The sequence below is a fragment of the Bison bison genome, unplaced genomic scaffold, assembly GCF_000754665.1.
Source record: "Bison bison bison isolate TAMUID 2011002044 unplaced genomic scaffold, Bison_UMD1.0 scf7180017864149, whole genome shotgun sequence".
In the NCBI taxonomy this organism is placed as follows: domain Eukaryota; kingdom Metazoa; phylum Chordata; class Mammalia; order Artiodactyla; family Bovidae; genus Bison; species Bison bison.
The window spans coordinates 2,234,453-2,254,929 of NW_011494721.1; positions in this window are offsets into that span (position 1 = coordinate 2,234,453).

Genomic DNA, 20,477 nt, shown 5'->3' on the forward strand with positions numbered 1-20,477 from the left:
AAATTTAAAAACAATCAATGTACTTACATTTAAAAAAATTTTATTCCCAGCCTAGGTCTCCCTCCTGAATTTTTGTTTTTTTGTTTCTTTAAATTTTATTTTATTTTTAAACTTTACAATATTGTATTAGTTTTGCCAGACACCGAAATGAATCCGCCACAGGTATACCCGTGCTCCCCATCCTGAACCCTCCTCCCTCCTCCATCCCCATTCGCTCCCTCTGGGTCGTCCCAGTGCACCAGCCCCAAGCATCCAGTATCGTGCATCGAACCTGAACTGGCGACTTGTTTCATACATGATATTATACATGTTTCAATGCCATTCTCCCAAATCTCCCCACCCTCTCCCTCTCTCACAAAGTCCATAAGGTAAAAAGGCAGCCTTCAGAATGGGAGAAAATAATAGCAAATGAAGTAACTGACAAACAACTAATCTCAAAAATATACAAGCAACTCCTACAGCTCAATTCCAGAAAAATAAATGACCCAATCAAAAAATGGGCCAAAGAACTACATAGACATTTCTCCAAAGGAGACATACAGATGGCTAACAAACACATGAAAAGATGCTCAACATCACTCATTATCAGAGAAATGCAAATCAAAACCACTAAGAGGTACCATTTCACGCCAGTCAGAATGGCTGCGATCCAAAAGCCTCCTGAATTTTTGAATTATGCTTCTATGTATCTATTTAATTTCACTTGTAAATCTAACAGGCATATCACATTTAGTTTGTTCAAGATTAAACTCATGACTTTCAACCTTATAACACATTTGCCTCCTAGTTTGTCCATCTTCATAAATGGCAACTCCATTGTTCTTTGGTTTACATAAATGTTAACCTATCATTTACTTGTTAATGAATAGACTTTATTGCTTAGAGCAGTTTTAGGTTCACAGCAAAATTGAGTAGAAAGTACAGAGTTTTTTATATATACACTGTCCCTACACAAGCCCAACCCCTTCTACTATCTACAACCTGCAACAGAGTGGTACATTTGTTGTAACTGATGAACCTATACTGACATCCCATTATCACTCATATTCCATAGTTTATGTTAGGATTCACCCTTGGTGTTGCACATTCGATGTCATGAAAAATGCTTCCTTTTATTGTTATCTTCCATTTAGCTATCACAAATCTCTCTTGCTTCTATATTCCAAAATAATCAAAGCCTGAAGATTCTTACCACCTACATCATGGATCTGTGGATCATTGAAATAGTTTCTTGTCTAGTCTACCTGTCATCTATACTTTTTATCTAGTCTCCTTATGTAGTCTTCTTATCTGCCATCAGTCTGTGCTCTACACAAGTACCCAGTGTGGTTCTTTAAAAATCTTTTAAACCATCTATATTAGTTTCTCTGTAATTCCGTACACTCTTTAACTTGCTTATTTCTACCCACCTACATTTGTCTCCTTAGTGTTTCTTGAACACATCAAGCATGTACTCATCTCAACGTCTTTGGCACTTGCTGTCTCCTTTGCCTTTATTTCTTTTTTTACCCCAGCTATCAGCAGATCTTAACCACAAATCATCATCAACTGAATTATTCAGAATTTCTTTCTTAATTAAAAGGCAAGCTGATGGCTGTGGGGATAGACAATGACTTATTAGGGTCTTCCATTTCTCTGAATCAGTTTTCAGTTCTGAGAACAGGTCAGTTAGTTCAGTTAAACAGCTTTATCTCATTTTAGGGGGTGTGATGTAGGTGGACTCCAAAAGGTGAAGGTAATCAGGTAAGAGTAAGAGTCATTTATATGAAAACAAAAAATCCCCAAAGATTAATGATTGGAGCAAATTATAAAAGTTTCTGGGCCCAGGGGAAATAAATTAAAAGATTTTTAGATGTTGGATTTGAACCATCTTTTGTAATTTTAAATGTCTCTGATGATGTCATTGGGTATTCAGGTAAACTTTCTGAGTGGTTCAGACAGTAATACATAAGAGGATTGTTATGACAATTTCTAAAAAGTTTGTAGACCAAGTTGTCTAAAAGGCTTCAAGGAAAGGGCAGCTTTAGTTTGAGAGTTTCTGAGTTTGGAATTATCAGGTTCAGATAAAATAATAAATGTTTCAATTCTCTTTATAAAGGTATAATTTATCAAATTGATGTGTTTTAAAAAACCCTTCCTTGTATCTGGAAAAACTAAAGATTTTAAAAACTAATATTTTAGAATTATAAAAACATATTTATTTGCTCATTCACTCCAATGCAACTAACTCTTGTTCCACTAGAGTCTAGTGCTTTCCATTAGTTCTCTCAACTTTGTCTAATGACTAAGATTGATAGAGACAGTGATAATTCCAAAAAGTTTGAAAGATTTTTGTAAAGGCTTAAATGATTTACCAAATATCTTCTGGTTCATAGAAAAAGCAAGAGAATTCCAGATAAACAACCACTTCTGCCTCATTGACTACACTAAAGCCTTTGACTCTGTCAATCACAACACAAAGTGGAAAATTCTTTAAGAGATGGGAATCCCAGACCACCTTACCTGCTTCCTGAGAAACCCGTATGCAGGTTAAGAAGAAACAGTTAGAACTGGACATAGAACAAAGGACTAGTTCAAAAATGGGAAAGGAATAGGTCAAGACTGTATATTGTCACACTGCTTATTTAAGTTATATGCAGAGTACATCATGAGAAACTGGAAGGATGAAACACAAGCTGGAATCAAGAATGCAGGGAGAAATATCAGTAACCTCAGATATGCAGATGATACCACCTTTATGGCAGAAAGCAAAGAGGAACTGAAGAATGTCTTGATGCAAGTGAAAGAAGAGAGTGAAAAAGCTGGTTTAAAACTCAACATTCAAAAAACTAAGATCATAGCATCTGATCCATCACTTCATAGCAAATAAATAGGGAAACAATGGAAACAGTGACAGACTTTACTTTCTTGGGCTCCAAAATCACTGCAGATGGCACCTGCAGCCATGAAATTAAAAGACACTTGCTCCTTGGAAGAAAAGCTTATGACAAACTTAGAGAACATATTAAAAAGCAGAGACATTACTTTGCTGACAAAAATCTGTCTAGTCAAAGTTACAGTTTTTCCAGTAGTCATGTATAGATGTGAGAGTTGGACCATAAAGAAGGCTGAACGCTGATGCTTTTGAACTGTGGTGTTGGAGAAGACTCTTGAGAGTCCTTTGGACAACAAGGAGATCAAACCAGTGAATCCTAATGGAAATCAATCCTGAATATTCATTATAAGGACTGATGCTGAAGCTGAAGTTCCAATACTTTGGCCACCTGATGTGAAGAGTCGACTCATTAGAAAAGACCCTGATGCTGTGAAATATTGAAGGCAGTTGGAGAAGGAGACAATAGAAGACAAAATGGTTGGAAGGTATCACTGACTCACTGGACATGAGTTTGAGCAAACTCCAGGAGATGGTGAAGGACAGGGAAGCCTGGGGTGTGGCACTCCATGGGGTCACCTAGAGTGAGATGTGACTGAGCAACTGAATAACAACAATATATGATTCGCCCAGTGAGGTGGATGCCTTGATCAGAGGAGATTGTGAAACATATCTTCCAACTGGGAAACACATGTTCTAACAGTTTCTTTGCCATTATGGGGGCATAAACCTTTCAGCAAGGGAAAGTATTAACTCATCAAAGGAAAAATGTGGTTAGCTGGAGAACAAGGAAGAAATAAGCAGCCATGTTGGGTTTCCCATAGCCCTGACTGTTTAATTTAGATTAGTTATTTTTTAACTCCCCCCCTCCTTTTTTTTTAAGGAACAGACTCCTGCCATGTTCAGTTCAGTTCAGTCATGTCCGACTCTTTGCGACCCCATGAATTGCAACACGCCAGGCCTCCCTGTCCATCACCAACTCCCGGAGTTCACTGAGACTCACGTCCATCGAGTCAGTGATGCCATCCAGCCATCTCATCCTCTGTCGTCCCCTTCTCCTCCTGCCCCCAATCCCTCCCAGCATCAGAGTCTTTTCCAATGAGTCAACTCTTCGCATGAGGTGGCCAAAGTACTGGAGTTTCAGCTTTAGCATCATTCCTTCCAAAGAAATCCCAGGGCTGATCTCCTTCAGAATGGACTGGTTGGATCTCCTTGCAGTCCAAGGGACTCTCAAGAGTCTTCTCCAACACCACAGTTCAAAAGCATCAATTCTTCAGTGCTCAGCCTTCTTCACAGTCCAACTCTCACATCCATACATGACCACAGGAAAAACCATAGCCTTGACTATGTTACAAGGACATTATAATGGCAAAATTAGAAAGTAAAAGTAGAATGGACTTCATCCACTTTATAGATTCTGTAGTTGCTTTGGTGTGAAAATCGCCTAGGATGTTTCTCTGATACCCTTTAGCATGAGCTTCAGTTTTGATGACAGATAACATTTTATGTCAGGGCATAAAAGATGTCCAGGAATTTCATACAATTTCTGGAATGCTTGCAATACATAACTATTCAGATAGAATATAAAGAAAGGTTAAAGTTACTTCTGATTTGGTAAAGCTTCCCATGTAATTTAACATATCAAATATATCTAACATCTCTGCTTTTATAAGGAAAGAGACCAAATCTCAAAATTAATTCTAAGTCAGAAAGACTCACCTAGAATTTGATTAAAAAGTCAAATGAGTCACTGTTTATTCATTTAATCAAAATGAATGCTTATTCATTTAATCAAATTAATGGTTAACATTTTCAAATATATAGTTATGTAGTTCAGAGCAAAACCTAACTCTTTTAATATTGAGAAAACTAGGTTTTGTGTAATAATCAAGCACCTAATAAAGATAACACAGGATGTAAGTGACTACTTTGACAAGACAGGGGCTTCCTGGTGGCTCAGACAGTAAAGAATCAGCCTGCAATGTGGGGGACCTGGGTTCGATCCCTGGGTTGGGAAGATCCCCTGGAGGAAGTCATGGCCATCCACTCCAGTATTCTTGCCTGGAGAATTCCCATGGACAAAAGAGCCTGGGGTCACAAAAAGTCAGAGATGATTGAATGACTCAGCACATACACACTTGACAAGAAACAAGTTTTGTTTTTTGTTTTTTTTTCCTTTTTAGACAGACTACTCAAAGGCAGTCTTTCACTGTTTAGAGCAGACCAATAGGGAAAAACAAAACAAAAAGACTGTTGTCCTTTGAATGAAAGAAACATAGATTCTGATTTCACCAGTTTATTATGGTTTTTTATATTAAAACTCACTTACTGAAATTAATTTTCATTTTATCTGGTCCTGAACACATACAAAATTTCTTTTTAAATACCTGCCCTGACTTTTTTTTTTTCTTTAACAAAAATTTTCAACTTTCTGTGTTTATGTTAGTTTGTGTCTTGTTTTATTTCCCATTTAGAAATAATGAACTTTAAGACAAGATCAGGCTTACCTGGTGGCTTAGTGGTAAAGAATCCAGCTGCCAATGCAGGAGATGTGGGTTCAATCCTGGGTTGGGAACATCCCCTGAAGAAGAAAATGGCACCGCAGTCTAGCATTCTTGCCTGTGAAATCCCATGGACAGAGGAGCCTTGTGGGCCACAGTCCAAGTGGTCATTAAAGAATCAGACATGACTGAGCAACAAAACAACAACAACAACAGGACAAGATAACTTCCTAAACAAAATCATCTCCATATACCTTATATCTTTTCTTACTAGACTTGTTTAACAGTAAATCTTCCAGATTTCTATCTTATTTTAAAATAATCTTGACAGTGGATTCTCATTATTTAACTTGACAAAACTCTAAGGTTTTACCAAAAGACTTGGAGAAACTACTATTTGATAGACATAGCATAAGCATAGTTATTTTTATAGAGTCTACCTAAAAACTCTTATCCTGTTTATATCTATTTTATAACTTATGAAAATATTTTATACCAAGGTATTTTTGAATTTTTGCCAAATTTTGTAGCAGAGATAACATGAGCTTTACTTTCAGCAAACCTAAGTACAATAAGAGTAGAATGCTTAATGTTGATAATGCTAAAGAAATGTGTATGTTAATTAAACACACTCAAATAGCTTTACATGCATGTGTGCTAAGTCACTTCAGATGTGTCCAACCCTGTGACCCTATGGACTGTAGCCCACCAGGCTCCTCTATCCATGAGATTCTCCAGGCAAGAATACCAGAGTGGGTTGCCTTGTCCTCCTCCAGGGATATTCCCCACCCAGGGATCAAACCCACATCTCCTGTAGCTCCTGCATTGTAGGCAGATTTCATTTCATTTTTTCTGCCTCTGAGCCACAAGGGAAGCCTAAATAGATTTAATACTGAATATTTCCCCAGATCAGGTGAACCTGAAATTCATTTGGGTTGATTTCTATTATATTTCTGAGAGTTTATATAAGCTCTTATTTGTTTAAGCCAATTATATAGAGCTTTTACAAATCAGTTTTGGCAATATCATCTAGAGTAGGGGTCCCCAACCTCTGGATCTAATGCCAGATAAAGTGTGCAATAAATGTAACACACTTGAATCACCCTGAAACCATCCACCACACCCTAGTCTGTGGAAAAACTATCTTTCATGAAACCAGTCCCTGGTGTCTAAAAGGCTGGGGACTGCTAAGTAGAGATAGCATACATATACAAACATATAGACAGCCACAACCTGAGATCTCATAGTTTTCATTTTAAAATTTTAGTCATGAGTCAAGTACAATATAAAACTCGCTAGTTTATAAATAACAGTTGAAATAAACTAGATTACTCTCTCAGATAGCTGAAGTCTTTTATCATTTGCAAAGATGAATTTTAAGACCTGTCTTTGCCCTTGACATGCAATTCTAAGGAAGCTATTTGGGCAAGAGAAATTTTAAAAGGTCTCTTTTATCTTTTTTCTTCTTTTTTAGGTTCTACTGATTGAGCCAAGGCTGCAGTCTCAGGCCATGAGGGCTGTGTCTACATTTAAAAGACACGATAAGCTTTATAACTTAAAGGGACAGTTTTAAAAAATGTATCTATTATCACAAGTCTTAGGGTATTTATGGATAAAATTTTTTCTTCAGTATAGAATAATATTTTTCTAATATCCTGACCTTTTATATTATCTACCATCATTTTGAGAAGAATAGACCCAGATCTTCGGCCTGGCAAGTGTCAGTGAACCTTGACTAGTTTTCAGTATTTGTACTTTTGGTTTTGTAGATTTGCAAGACAATAACAGTTTTTTCTATTAGCCCTTTAATATTGGCTTCTAACTGATTTATTATTATTTGATCTGGTTCTCTGATCAGTTATTGTATCCAGGCCCTCTTGGAGTGTAGAGTCTTAGCCACTGGCTCACCAGGGAAATCCTCCAGTTTATAATTATTAGATCTCGTGTCAGCACCTTGACTTGTCTTTATGACACAAATATTCCTTAAATATCTAGTCATCTTGAATGACCAGGCTAATTTGTCAGGACACAGATTGTTAAAAGCAAAATTCCTATTAAAACATATTGTAGTACATTGGTCTCTTCATGTGGTGCTTTCAAATGTCTGCCTCTGTAGATCTTGAATAATGGTCATTGGTTTTCACAAGAGCAAAATAATCCAATCTCTTTTCAGATTATATAAACCTATCATATAGCATGATGAAAGGTGAATAGGAGAAAAACATTGACAGCCTCATTTTTCTATATGCAGAATTGTGATGTAGTCTCTGTTTCACTCAGACACCTCATGTCCGTACTCAGGCATGCTTGGGAATCTATAAATTCAGTGTATCATTAACTCTGCCTCTTCAGAAAGAAAACATTTTCATTGGGATGAGTGGCAGGCTGTTGCTTAAATGTGCAGAGAGAAAGCTAGAGTCTGAAAATCTATGTTCCTTTATACAAAGATTTAAAAAGTTCTCTGCTTTTAGTGTCTCACATTCCTGTTTTAAATAATATCTTGTTTCTTCAATTTTAAAATTGTTTAACATAAAGTTCATATTATAAAATCAAATCTTTCTGATTCCTTTTGACCACCCCACCCCACCACCACATGCAAAATCACATTAATGGCCTCAAGTTCAGCTTTTTCTGAATGGGTGATTCAATTATTACTTTTTTATTAACATTGCAAACTTCCAACATTTTATTGTTAGCCTTCCCCTATGGCCTCATTTCCATTCATCTTTGTCTTCCTAAGTTTAAGTTATTATATTATTCTGTAGTCATCTTAGTGGAGTATTGGGTGAGAGAAAAGATTAATGTCTGTGTTTGGATCAACCATGTTTAACTGAATCACTCCTATTCTTTATTTCTTGTTACACTCGGAGCTTGTATCTTATTTATGTAAAAGTAACACTACATTTCAAGCATATAAATATAGTAACATTCTATTTCACTTCAAAGTATGTTGGAAGCAAAAGTCATCCTAGATCACAATTGTATGAAATGCCTTATTAAAAAAAATGCACACTGAAACTTCTGGTTTCAGAAAATGTCATAGACTTGTTTATTCCTCCTGCTCCTCATTAATGACAACTGTAAACCCAGGAAATGGTGCCAGAGACCACATCAAAGCAGCACTTTGAAAGTGGTAAGAAGAGCTAGTTTTGAATCCCAAAAGTGGAGTTAATTTTGTACTCTAGGACGGGAGGGGATGCTGAGTAACAGAGGTTCTTGAGACATCTTACTCAGAAATGAAGACCACCCAAACCCAGCATTTATTGATTCTCATGCTAGCAACAGAAGGCAGCTTAGATAGGAAGGTTCCTCCATACCAAAAAGGAGTTCTTTTGACATCATCAGATGAGACTGACACCACTGGGAAGAAGGACTTCTTTCCTGCCAAAGAGACATCCCAATATCTTTCACCAGACAGAACCAGCAGAAGAAATCCAGGTTCCTCAGGGAACAAAGCCCAGTAAACCTTTTTCATCTTTTTCACTGAGACTGTGACTCTCCTCCCCAACACAGACACCTGGGCACACTGGCCACACTAGAAATGAGACACGGCCGCAATAAGCAGCCTGGGCTAGGAATTATCTTTGTATTTACAAGATCTAGACTCTTGGATTCACAGACACCAGGGCAGGGGAAGGACACTGGTCTTGGGTCTCACCACACCCTTCTGCACCAAGAAGAATCAGAGGGTTGGTCAGGGGAAACCTCCTCTGCCCTCTCAGGCAGGCAGCATCAGCAGGGAACAGTGTGATTCCCACAGCATCCAAAAAAAAAAAAAAAAATCACACAACAACTCAGCAGAGCCGAGAGCCAACACTGCACAGAAAAGACTCTAAAAATTAAACTACATTTGAACCAAATGGACTAAACCACCAAAACCATGGACTAAATCTAAATAGGTGAATGATGATCTATGAACATATTTATTTTAGACCTGGAGTCTCCTTATATAATCAGCAAAATGTCCAAAATACAATGAAAAATAATGTCATACAAAGAACTAAGAAAATCACAACTTGCTGGGGAAAAACTGACACCAATATCAAGTTGAATCTAATGTTGGAATTATCTGATTAGGACCTCAAGTCACTCATCATAAAAATGTTTCAGTAGTCAATTAGAAATTATCATGAAGCAAATGAAAACATAGCAAATGTCAACAAACAAATACAAGTCATAGTAAATTACTGAAAGAAAATTGTAGCATTAAAATACAATAATTGATATTTTTTAAAACACAGGATGTACTCAGTGGTAGGGTGGACATGACAAAGAATAGAATTATTAATCTAGAAGGAAGAAAAATAGTATTCTTCCAATGCAAACAACAGAGAGAAAACAGACTTAAAACACATTTCCTCAGGGCAATAATATAAAAAAAGATTCAATGTTTCTATGATTGGAGCCTAAGAAAGAGAAAAAAAAGTGAGGTGCTGAAAGAATATGTAAAGTAATAATGGCTGAAAACTTCCCAAATTTGGGGGAAAGATAAAAATTTATAGATCCAACAAGCTGAGTAAATCCCCAAATGACAAACCTAAAGAAATCTAAATAAATCCATATCATAATTAAATTTTCTAAAACTAAGACAAAAGAAAAAGAAAACCCTCAAAGAATCCAGAGAAAAATGATTCATTGCCTATAGGGACCATCAGTTCAAATGACAGGAGATATTTCATCTGAATCCATGGAATAATATTATTCAAGGCCAAGAGAGAAAGACAATTTTACTACTCTGAATTCTGTATCTAGTGAAACTATCCTTTAGGAATTTAGGACAAATTAAATTTACTGTTGAAGGAAAACTAAATTTTTGAAGGAGCACTAGCCTTAAAGATGGCTATAGGAAAGTTTTCAAATAGAAGTTCAGTTCAGTCACTCAGTCATGCCCGACTCTTTGCAACCACATAGACTGCAGCATGCCAGGCTTCCCTGTCCATCACCAGCTCCCAGAGCTTGCTCAAACTCGTGTCCATCAAGTCTGTGATGCCATCCAATCATCTCATCCTATGTCGTCCCCTCTCCTTCTGCCTTTAATCTTTCCCAACATCAGAATCTTTTCCAATGTTCTTCACATCAGTTGGCCAAAGTATTGGAGTTCCAGCTTCAGCATTAGTCCTTCCAGTGAATATTCAGGACTGATTTCCTTTAGGATTGATTGCTTGGATCTCTTTGCAGCCAAAGGGACTCTCAAGAGAATTCTCCAACACCACAGTTCAGAAGCATCAAATCTTCAGCGATCAGCTTTCTTTACAGTCCAACTCTCACATCCATACATAACTACTGGAAAGACCATAGCTTTGACTAGATGTACATTTGTTGGCAAAGTAATGTCTCTGCTTTCCTTCCAAGGAGTAATTGTCTTTTAATTTCATGGCTGCAGTTATCATCAGTTGTGATTTTGGAGCCCCCTCAAAGTAAAATCTGTCACTATGTCCGTTGTTTCCCCATCTATTTGCTGTGAAGTGATGGGACCAGATGCCATGATCTTAGTTTTCTGAATGTTGATTTTCAAGCTAATATATTCACTTTCCTCTTTCACTTTCATCAAGAGGCTCTTTAGTTCTTCTTCCCTTCCTTCCATAAGGGTGGTTTCATCTGTGTATCTGAGGTTATTGATATTTCTTCTGGAAATCTTGATTCCAGCATGTGCTTCCTCCAGCCCAGCATTTCTCATGATGTACTCTGCATATAAGTTAAATAAGCAGGATGACAATATACAGCTTTGATGTACTCCTTTCCCAATTTTGAACTAATCTCTTGTTCCATGTCTAGTTCTAACTGTTGCTTTTGATCTTCATACAGATTTTTCAGGAGGCAGGTAAGGTGGTCTGGTATTTCCATCTCTTTCAGAATTTTCCAGTTTGTTGTGATCCACATAGTCAAAGGCTTTGGCATAATCAATAAAGCAGAAGTAGATGTTTTTCTGGTATTCTCTTCCTTTTTTGATGATCCAAAGGATGTTAGCAATTTGAACTTAGGCTCCTCTGCTTTTTCTAAATCCAGCTTAAAAATCTGGGAGTTCACAGTTCACGTACTCTTGAAGCCTGGCTTGTAGAATTTTGACCATTACTTTCATAGCGTATGAGATGAGTGCAATTGTGTGGTAGTTTGATCATTCTTTGGCATTGCCTTTCTTTGGGTTTAGAATGAAAACTTACCTTTTCCTATACTGTGGCCACTGCTGAGTTTTTCAAATTTGCTGGCATATTGAGTGCAGCACTTTCACAGCATCATATTTTAGGATTTGAAATAGCTGAACTGGAATTCCATCACCTCCACTAGTTTTGTTCGTAGTGATGCTTCTAAAGGCCCACTTGACCCTGTTCCAGGATGTTTGGCTGTAGGTGAGTGATCATACTATTGTGGTTATCTGGGTCATAAAGATCTTTTTTGTGCAGTTCTTCTGTGTGTAGTTGCCACCTCTTCTTAATATCTTCTGCTTCTGTTAAGTCCCTACCATTTCTGTCTTTTATTGTGCTCATCTTTGCATGAAATGTTCCCTTGGCATCTCTAATTTTCTTGGAGAGATCTCTAGTCTTTCTCATTCTATTGTTTCCCTCTATTTCTTTGCACTGAATCCTGAGGAAGGCTTTCTTATCTCTCCTTGCTATTCTTGGAATTCTGCATTCAAATGGGTATATATTTCATTTTCTCCTTTGCCGTTTGCTTCTCTTCTTTTCTCAGCTATTTATAAGTACTCCACAGACACCCATTTTGCCTTTTTAAATTTCTTTTTCTTGGGGATGATCTTGGTCATTGCCTCCTGTACAATGTCATGAACCTCTGTCTATATTTCTTCAGGCACTCTGTCTATCATATCTAATCCCTTGAATCTATTTATCACTTCCACTGTGAATCTTAAGGGATTTGATTTATGTCATACCTAAATGGTCTAGGGCTCTTCCCTACTTTTTTCAACATAGGTCTGAATTTGACAATAAGAAGTTCATGATCTGAGCGACAGTCAGCTCCTCGTCTTGTTGTTGATGACTGTATAGAGCTTCTCCATCTTTGGCTGCAAAGAATATATTCAATCTGATTTCTGTATGGACAATTTGGTGATGTCCATGTGTAGAGTCTTCCCTTGTGTTCTTGGGAAATGGTATTTGCTTTGACCAGTGTGTTCTCCTGGCAAAACTCTATTAGACTTTTCCCTGCTTTATTCTGTACTCCAAAGCCAAATTTGCCTGTTACTCCAGGTGTTTCTTGACTTCCTATTTTTGCATTCCAATTCCCTATAAAGAAAAGGACATCTTTTCTTTTGTGTTAGTTCTCAAAGTTCTTTTAAGTCTTCATAAAACCGTTCCAACTTCAGCTTCTACAGCATTAGTGGTTGCGGCATAGACTTGGATTATTGTAATATTGAATCGTTTGCCCTGGAAACGAACAGAGATCATTCTGTCTTTTTTGAGATTGCATCCAAGTACTGCATTTTGGCCTCTTTTGTTAACTATGATGGTTACTCCATTTCTTATAAGGGATTCTTGCCCACAGTCGTAGATATAATGGTCATCTGAGTTAAACTCACCCATTCAGTCCATTTTAGTTTGCTTATTCCTAAAATGTTGACATTCAGTCTTGCCATCTCCTGTTTCACCACCTCCAATTTGCCTTGATTCATGGGCCTAACATTCCAGGTTCCTCTGCAATATTGCTCTTTACAGCATTGGACTTTGCCTCTATCACCAGTCACATCCACAGCTGGGTGTTGTTTTTGCTTTGGGTCCGGATCTTCATTCTTTCTGGAGTTATTTCTCCACTGATCTCCAGTAGCATGTTTGGCACCTTCCAACGTGTCTGAACTGAACTGAACTGAACTGAACTGAACCTGGAGTTCATCTTTCAATGTCATATATCTTTTTGTCTTTCCATACTGTTCATGGGGTTCTCGAGGCAAGAATACTGAAGTGGTTTGTCATTCCCTTCTTCAATCTAGTTCAGTTCAGTTCAGTCACTCAATCATGTCCAACTCTTTGAGACCTCATGAAGTGCAGCACACCAGGCCTCCCTATCCATCATCAACTCCCGCAGTTTACTCAAGCTCATGTCCATTGAGTTGGTGATGTCATCCAGCCATCTCATCCTCTGTCATCCCTAGACAGCATATTAAAAAGCAGATACATTACTTTGTTGACAAATTCTGTCTAGTCAAGGCTATGGTTTTTTTCCAGTAGTCATGTATGGATGTGAGAGTTGGACTGTAAAGAAAGCTGAGTGCCAAATAATTGATGCTTTTGAACTGTGGTGTTGGAAAAGACTCTTGAGAGTCCCTTGGACTACAAGGAGATTCAGCCACTCCATCCTAAATAAAATCAGCCCTGAATATTCATTGGAAGGACTGATGCTGAAGCTGAAACTCCAATACTTTGGCCACCTGATGTGAAGAAGTGACTCATTTGCAAAGACCTTATTTCTGGGAAAGATTGAAGGCAGGAGGAGAAGGGGATGACAGAGGATGAGATGGTTGTATGGCATCACCGACTCCATGGAGATGAGTTTGAGTAAACTCTGGGAGTTGGCGATGGACAGGGAGGCCTGGTGTGCTGCAGTCTTTGGGGTCACAAAGAGTCAGACACAACTGAGTGACTGAACTTACTAACTGGCTCTCCAGTGGACTGCTTGTACGAACTCTCCACCATGACCCTATATTGGGTGGCCCTACATGGCATGGCTCATAGTTTCATTGAGTTATACAAGGCTGAGGTCCATCTGATCAGATTGGTTAGTCTTCTTTGATTGTGGTTTTCAGTCTGTCTGTCCCCTGATGGAGAATAAGAGGTTTATGGAAGCTTCCTGATGGGAGAGACTGATTGCAGGTGAGACTGGGTCTTGTTCTGATGGCCAGGGCCATGCTCAGTAAATCTTTAATTGAATTTTCTGTTGAAAAACCTTGTGTGCACCAGAACCTAGGCTAAAGAAGCAGTGACCCCACAAAAGACTGACCCAGACTTTCCCTGAAGTGTCCAGGAGTCCCCAACAGAGGCGTGGGTCAGTAGTGGCCTGCTGCAGGGTTGGGGGCACTGAGAGTAGCAGTACATGCATGGGACCTTTTGAAGGAGGTTGCCATTGTCTTTGTTACCTCCACCATAGTTTGGCCCCAAGTAAATAGCAGGGAGGGTACACAGCTCCACCCATCAACAGAGACCAAAGGATGGTGGAGGTATTTAAGATAACGGCGACCTCCTTCGAACTGTCCTGTGTGTGCACTGCTGCACTTGGTGCCCCCCCAGCACTGCAGCAGGCCACCACCAACCCAGACCTCTCCTGGAGACTCCTGAACATTCACAGGCAAGTCTGGGTCAGTCTCTTATGGGGTCACTGCTCCTTTCTCCTGGGTCCTGGTATGCACAAGGTTTTGTTTGTGCCTTTCAAGAGTTGTTTCCACAGCCTTGTGTAATTTCTGTAATCAAATCCCACTGGCCTCCAAAGTCAAATTCCCTGGGGGTTCTTAGTCCCTTTGCCAAGTCCCCAGGTTGGGAAATCTTTTGGGGATCCTAGAACATTCTTAGCAGTGCAAGGATTTCTTTGGTGTAATTGTTCTACAATTTGTGGGTTGTCTGCTCAGCGACTCTGTGGCAGGATTAATGGTGACCTCCTTCTAGAGGGTTTATCCCACAGGCTGTGTGACCAGGTCTCCTGCACCCACAGCCCTTGTCCCTGAGGCAGGCCACTGCTCACCTGTACTTTCACAGGGAGACACTCAACACAGTTGTGGCTCAGTCTCTGTGGAGTCTGTACTTTCACAGGGAGACACTCAACACAGTTGTGGCTCAGTCTCTGTGGAGTCTCTGGGTCCTGGTGCACACAAGGTTTTGTTTGATCCCTTCAAGTGTCTCTGGCAGGTATGGTGTTTGATTCTAAATGTGATTTCGCCCCTCCTACCATCTTGCTGGGGCTTCTCCTTTGCCCTTGGACATGGGGTATGTTTTTTTGGTAGAATCCAACATTCTCCTATCGATGGTTGTTCAGCAGTGAGTTCTAATTTTGGAGTTCTTGCAAGAGAAGTTGAGTGTAGGTCCTTCTACTCTGCCATCTTGATAGCATAAAATGAAATGATAAAGGTTGGAATTTTGAAACATCAGCTAGGAATAAGGAAAAACAGGAAGAGCAGAAAAATGGGTATATAAAATAGATTATTCTGTTCTTCATGAGTTTTGTACATTATACTTTGTGATCAAAATATAAATTGTAGCACCATCTGATGCACAAAGCAATGATATTTGCAAGTGAGAAGAAAATAAAACTAAACACAAGAGAGATTTCCACTCTTCACTGGAAGTGGTAAATTGTTGACACCAGTAGATTGTTTTAAGTAGTATATGCATATTATAGCAACCACAATAAAAACTCTACAAGAAGAGCAAAGCCACAATACTCTACACACTACTAGAAATAAAGCAAGATATAATCCTGACAAATATTTGGATAATAAAGAAAGTAATAAAAGTGAGACAGAGGAATGAGAAGGTGAATAAATAAACAAAAATCTCATAATACAGTGGTACAAACACATATTGACAACATACCAGTAATGTAATACTTTAAATGTAAATGTTCTAAAAACACCAATCAGAAGACATAAAATGGCAGACTTGTTTAAAAGTAAAATGATCCACTACTTTCTGGCTTTAAGAAAATCTCATTTCAAACTTAAAGACAGGTAATTTGAAAGTAAAAGACTGGGAAAAGATACACTGTACTAACAATGAAATATGAGAAAGGTTGTATTAATATCTAATAATGTAAGCCATTTTATAGTTTTGCCAGAAGGAAAGAAAAAAAAAAGAAACAATTGGAAGTGTGGAGATATTTGAAAATATAATAACTACGAATTTACTAAAATAAAGATGACGATATCTGTTAGAAGTGTAACATACAGTACCAAATAGAATGGATATGGAAAAAGTCACATCTTGACATTTTATGATGGAATTTAATAAACCATGAGTGAAAATAATATTTTAAATATATCTATATTGTCATGAAATTTTAGGAAAAAATATAGAATATCTTTAAAAAAGAGAGAAATCTGGTCATCTAAAAAAGAATCAGATTATAGTCAGATTATCTTCAAGTACAATAATTTTCAAGCAGGCAATGGAGTAATGTTTTATAGCTGTTTAAAAAAAAAAAAAGCAACTACTTGTATGTTCTGACCTGAGGATTAACACTAGCCACATTTCTTGGTGCTTGCTGAATATCAGATGCATAAGGTTGCAGGTTTATATTTCTCTGACTTCCTGATAACTTGTAGGTAGCTTGGTCTAAAGCTGATCAGAATGCACTTAATATCATCTCCTGTTGTTATCTCTTTTTGTGGCATTGCTGCTTGACATTAGGTGACAGCAATTTAAACCAATCACTGGGAAAATAGCTGTCACCCTCTGGAGATCAAAGGGCCTCCAGAAAGCGTTGGATCACCTTGCTGTGGAGAGGGAGCCATGAGATCCTAGGGAAATTGTGATTAAGCACATCCTCTGCCCCTGGGGTGAAAGCTGAACCCAGATATGAGCCAATTTCTGGCCATGCAACCTTCAGGATATTAGGTAACTAAGACTGCTTAAATTCACAAATATTATATACAGAAAAACTACTACTTGGAAATAAAAGTAAAATATTAACCATCCTAAAAAGAAATCTGACAATATTTAGCAAATTGAATGTGTATATTCCCTTTAACCCAGCAATCCCATGCCTTGTTTATATATACCAGAAAATTTCTCTGGATTGTGTAATAGATCCATGAGGAACCATGGAACATTTATTTAATGAATATATTTACGGTAGTAGAGAGCTGGGGTTACTCGATACCTTCATCTTTACGGTAATAGATGAATTCAATACTGTGGATAAAATTCTCTTAAATGCCATGTAGTAAGGAACCACAAATAAGATATACGTAAAATGATAAATAAATACCTAAGTGTAGTTTTACCAATAAAAATTAGCAAAGAGGCAAGCTGCATAGCATGCTATTATTGTTGTAATTTTAAATTTGAGACAGACAAGAAGGCATAACATATTTTACCTGACACTTCATTATCTAAGGACACACATCAAAACATGTTAGAATAGGTGTCTATTGTGGACTGTATGGAGCATCAAACATGATGTGGGAACGTGGATTAGGGAATGTGGGTTAAGGAGGTAACTAAAGTATAATCAGTTCAAACAAGAATATGATCATACACAATGATGATGATAATTTGCTGTAAACTGAGCAGTTTGAAAAATTGAGATCTATGTAACTGTCATCCTCCCAATCAATCAGTTTAAGTCTTCTAATTTGCTTGTTATAGGTAATGACTTCAATGAAATTATTTACAGTTTACAAAGGAAAAAATTGCTATGGTAAAACATTTTACACTGTTACTTTCTTATAAATTAAATGATCATTAGAAGATCTTTATTATTTTATAAAAAGATATCCACATCAAATTCAGAGTAATAATGCTTCATTTGTTCAAACACTAGAAAATTATCCAAAGGGTTATTTTGAAATTAGACTACTGATCTTGTGGATTTTGTTTTCTCTAAATTTACTAGTTTTATAAACATTACCTAAATAATGTTAATTTTATACCTGTTCAATTATGTATGTTTAATAATATTCAAATTAACCTAACTCCCCTTCAAATTCTCACCTATTTACTAAGAAAATCTAAGTGCATTCAGAAAGGAGATGGTGTAATGAAATTGAAATATCTCTGGATTCAGTAATAATGGGCTTCAAACACAAGTTCATTTCCTGAATGTATAAATTTGAATGTGTATTATCAGTTTTTTTTTTTTTTTTTTTGGACCAGACCACACAGCCTGTGGGATCTTAGCTCCCCGATCAGGGATTGGACCCATAACTTGGGCAGTGAAAGTGCAGAGTCCTAACCACTGGACTGCCAGGGAATTCCCATCAGTTTCTTTTTATGTAAAATTGAAATCGTATGTAATTGAGAGAAGGTTTGCAAGTATTAACTGAGATGATACACAAAATGCCTGAGTGTTTTGCTAGAGAATAATGAGTCACCTACTCACCTCACAAATCAGGATGTGGTGATGTCATGCCAAGACAGTGACAGATGATTCAGATTCCATTTTGATATAACATGAATGCTAAAATGTGAAACTTTTAAAACAATGAATATTTGTGCTAAAAACATTAAAATATTTATTGTTTGAATTTTGTCATCACTGTGATGACAGCATTTTCTTATTATTTATATTTCAAATAACAGTACATAAAGTACCAGTCTGATAGGCATTTTTGGTTTTATAACTTTGATTTGTTTTATTTTTTATTTCTTCCTCCTTTTCTTCCTTCTTTTTCCTCCTTCTCTTCCATTTCATTTTCTTTTCCTTTCCTCTTCTCATTTTTAAAAGAAATATAGACTTTAATGTAGAAATACAGAATTTGCACCTACTGTTTTTAGTTATTTACATGCTAAAATGCATAAATCTTGCTTACAGCTCAGCTTACATTTGTAAAGTACATTTGCATTAAACGCTTTGTAATTTTTTGTAGAAAAATAGAAACTCTTTACAATTAAATCTCTTTCATATATATATAATTTATTTTATGAGAATCCTGTTTTCCCCATGTAATGCATAAGAAGAATGAGATTTTAAGATCTTTAAAATAAATGTATAAATGTTTTAAAGTCAATTTTTCATATGCAAAACTAAACTCAAATCTTAGGATTACAAACCCACCACTTGTCAAGAATATTTTATTGCTCTTCAGTCACTAACTCATGTCTGACTCTTTGCAATCCTATGGACTGCAGCACACCAGGCTTCTATGTCCTTGACCATCTCCCTGAGTTCTCTCAAACTCATGTCCATTGAGTCAGTGATGCCATCCAACCGTCTCTTCCTCTATGGCCCCTTTCACCTCCTGCCATCAGTTTTTACCAGCATCAGGGTCTTTTCCAATGAGTCACTTTTCACATCAAGTGGTCAAAGTATTAAAGCTTCAGCTTCAGCATCAGTTCTTCCAATGAATATTCAGAGTTGATTTTGTTTAGCATTGGCTGGTTTGATCTCCTTGCAGTCCAAGGGACTCTCAAGAGTCTTCTCCAGCACAGAGTTCAAAAACATCAATTCTTTAGCACTCAGGCTTCTTCATGGTCCTACTATCACATCCGTACATGACTGGAAAAACAATAGCTTTGGCTATATGAAACCTTGTTGGCAAAGTGGTCTCTGCTTTTTTGTCAGAGCTTTTTTTCCAAGGAGCAAGCGTCTTCTAATTTCATGACTGCAATCACTGTCTGCAGTTATTTTGGAGCCTAAGAAAATAAAATCTGTCACTGTTTCCAGGTTTTCCACATTTATTTACCATGAAGTGATGGGACTTGATGCCATAATCTTTAATCTTCGAATGTTCAGTTTTAAGCCATCATTTTCACTCTCTCACCTTCATCCAGAGGCTTTTTAATTCCTCTTTGCTTTTTGCCATTAAAGTGGTATCATCTGCATATATGAGGTCATTGATATTTCTCCTGGCAATCTTGATTCCATCTTGTGCTTCATCCAGCCCTGAATTTCACATGATTTACTCTGCGAATAAGTTAAATAAGCCAGGTAACAATATACAATTTTAATATAGTTCTTTCCCAATTTTGAACCAGTCAGTTGTTTCATGTCTTGTTCTAACTATTGCTTCTTGATCTGCATTCAGCTTTCACAGGAGGCAGGTATGGTGGTCTGGTATTCCCATCTCTTTAAGAATTTTCCATGGTTTGTTGTGATCCATACAGTCAAAGGCTTTAGCATAGTCAATGAAGCAGAAGTGGATAATTTTTTTTGGAATTTGCTTGTTTTTTCTATGATTCAACAGATCTTAGCAATTTGATCTCTGGTTCCTCTGCATTTTCTAAATCCAACTTGTACATCTGGAAATTCTTGGTTCACGTACTGCTGAAGTCTAGCTTGAAGGATTTTGAGCATTACCTTGCTCTCATGTGAAATGAGTGCAATTATATGATAATTTGAACATTCTTTGGCCTTGCCCTTCTTTGGGATTGGAATGAAAACTGACCTTTTCCAGTCCTGTGGCCACTGTTGCATTTTCCAAATTTGCTGGCATATTGAGCACTTTCACA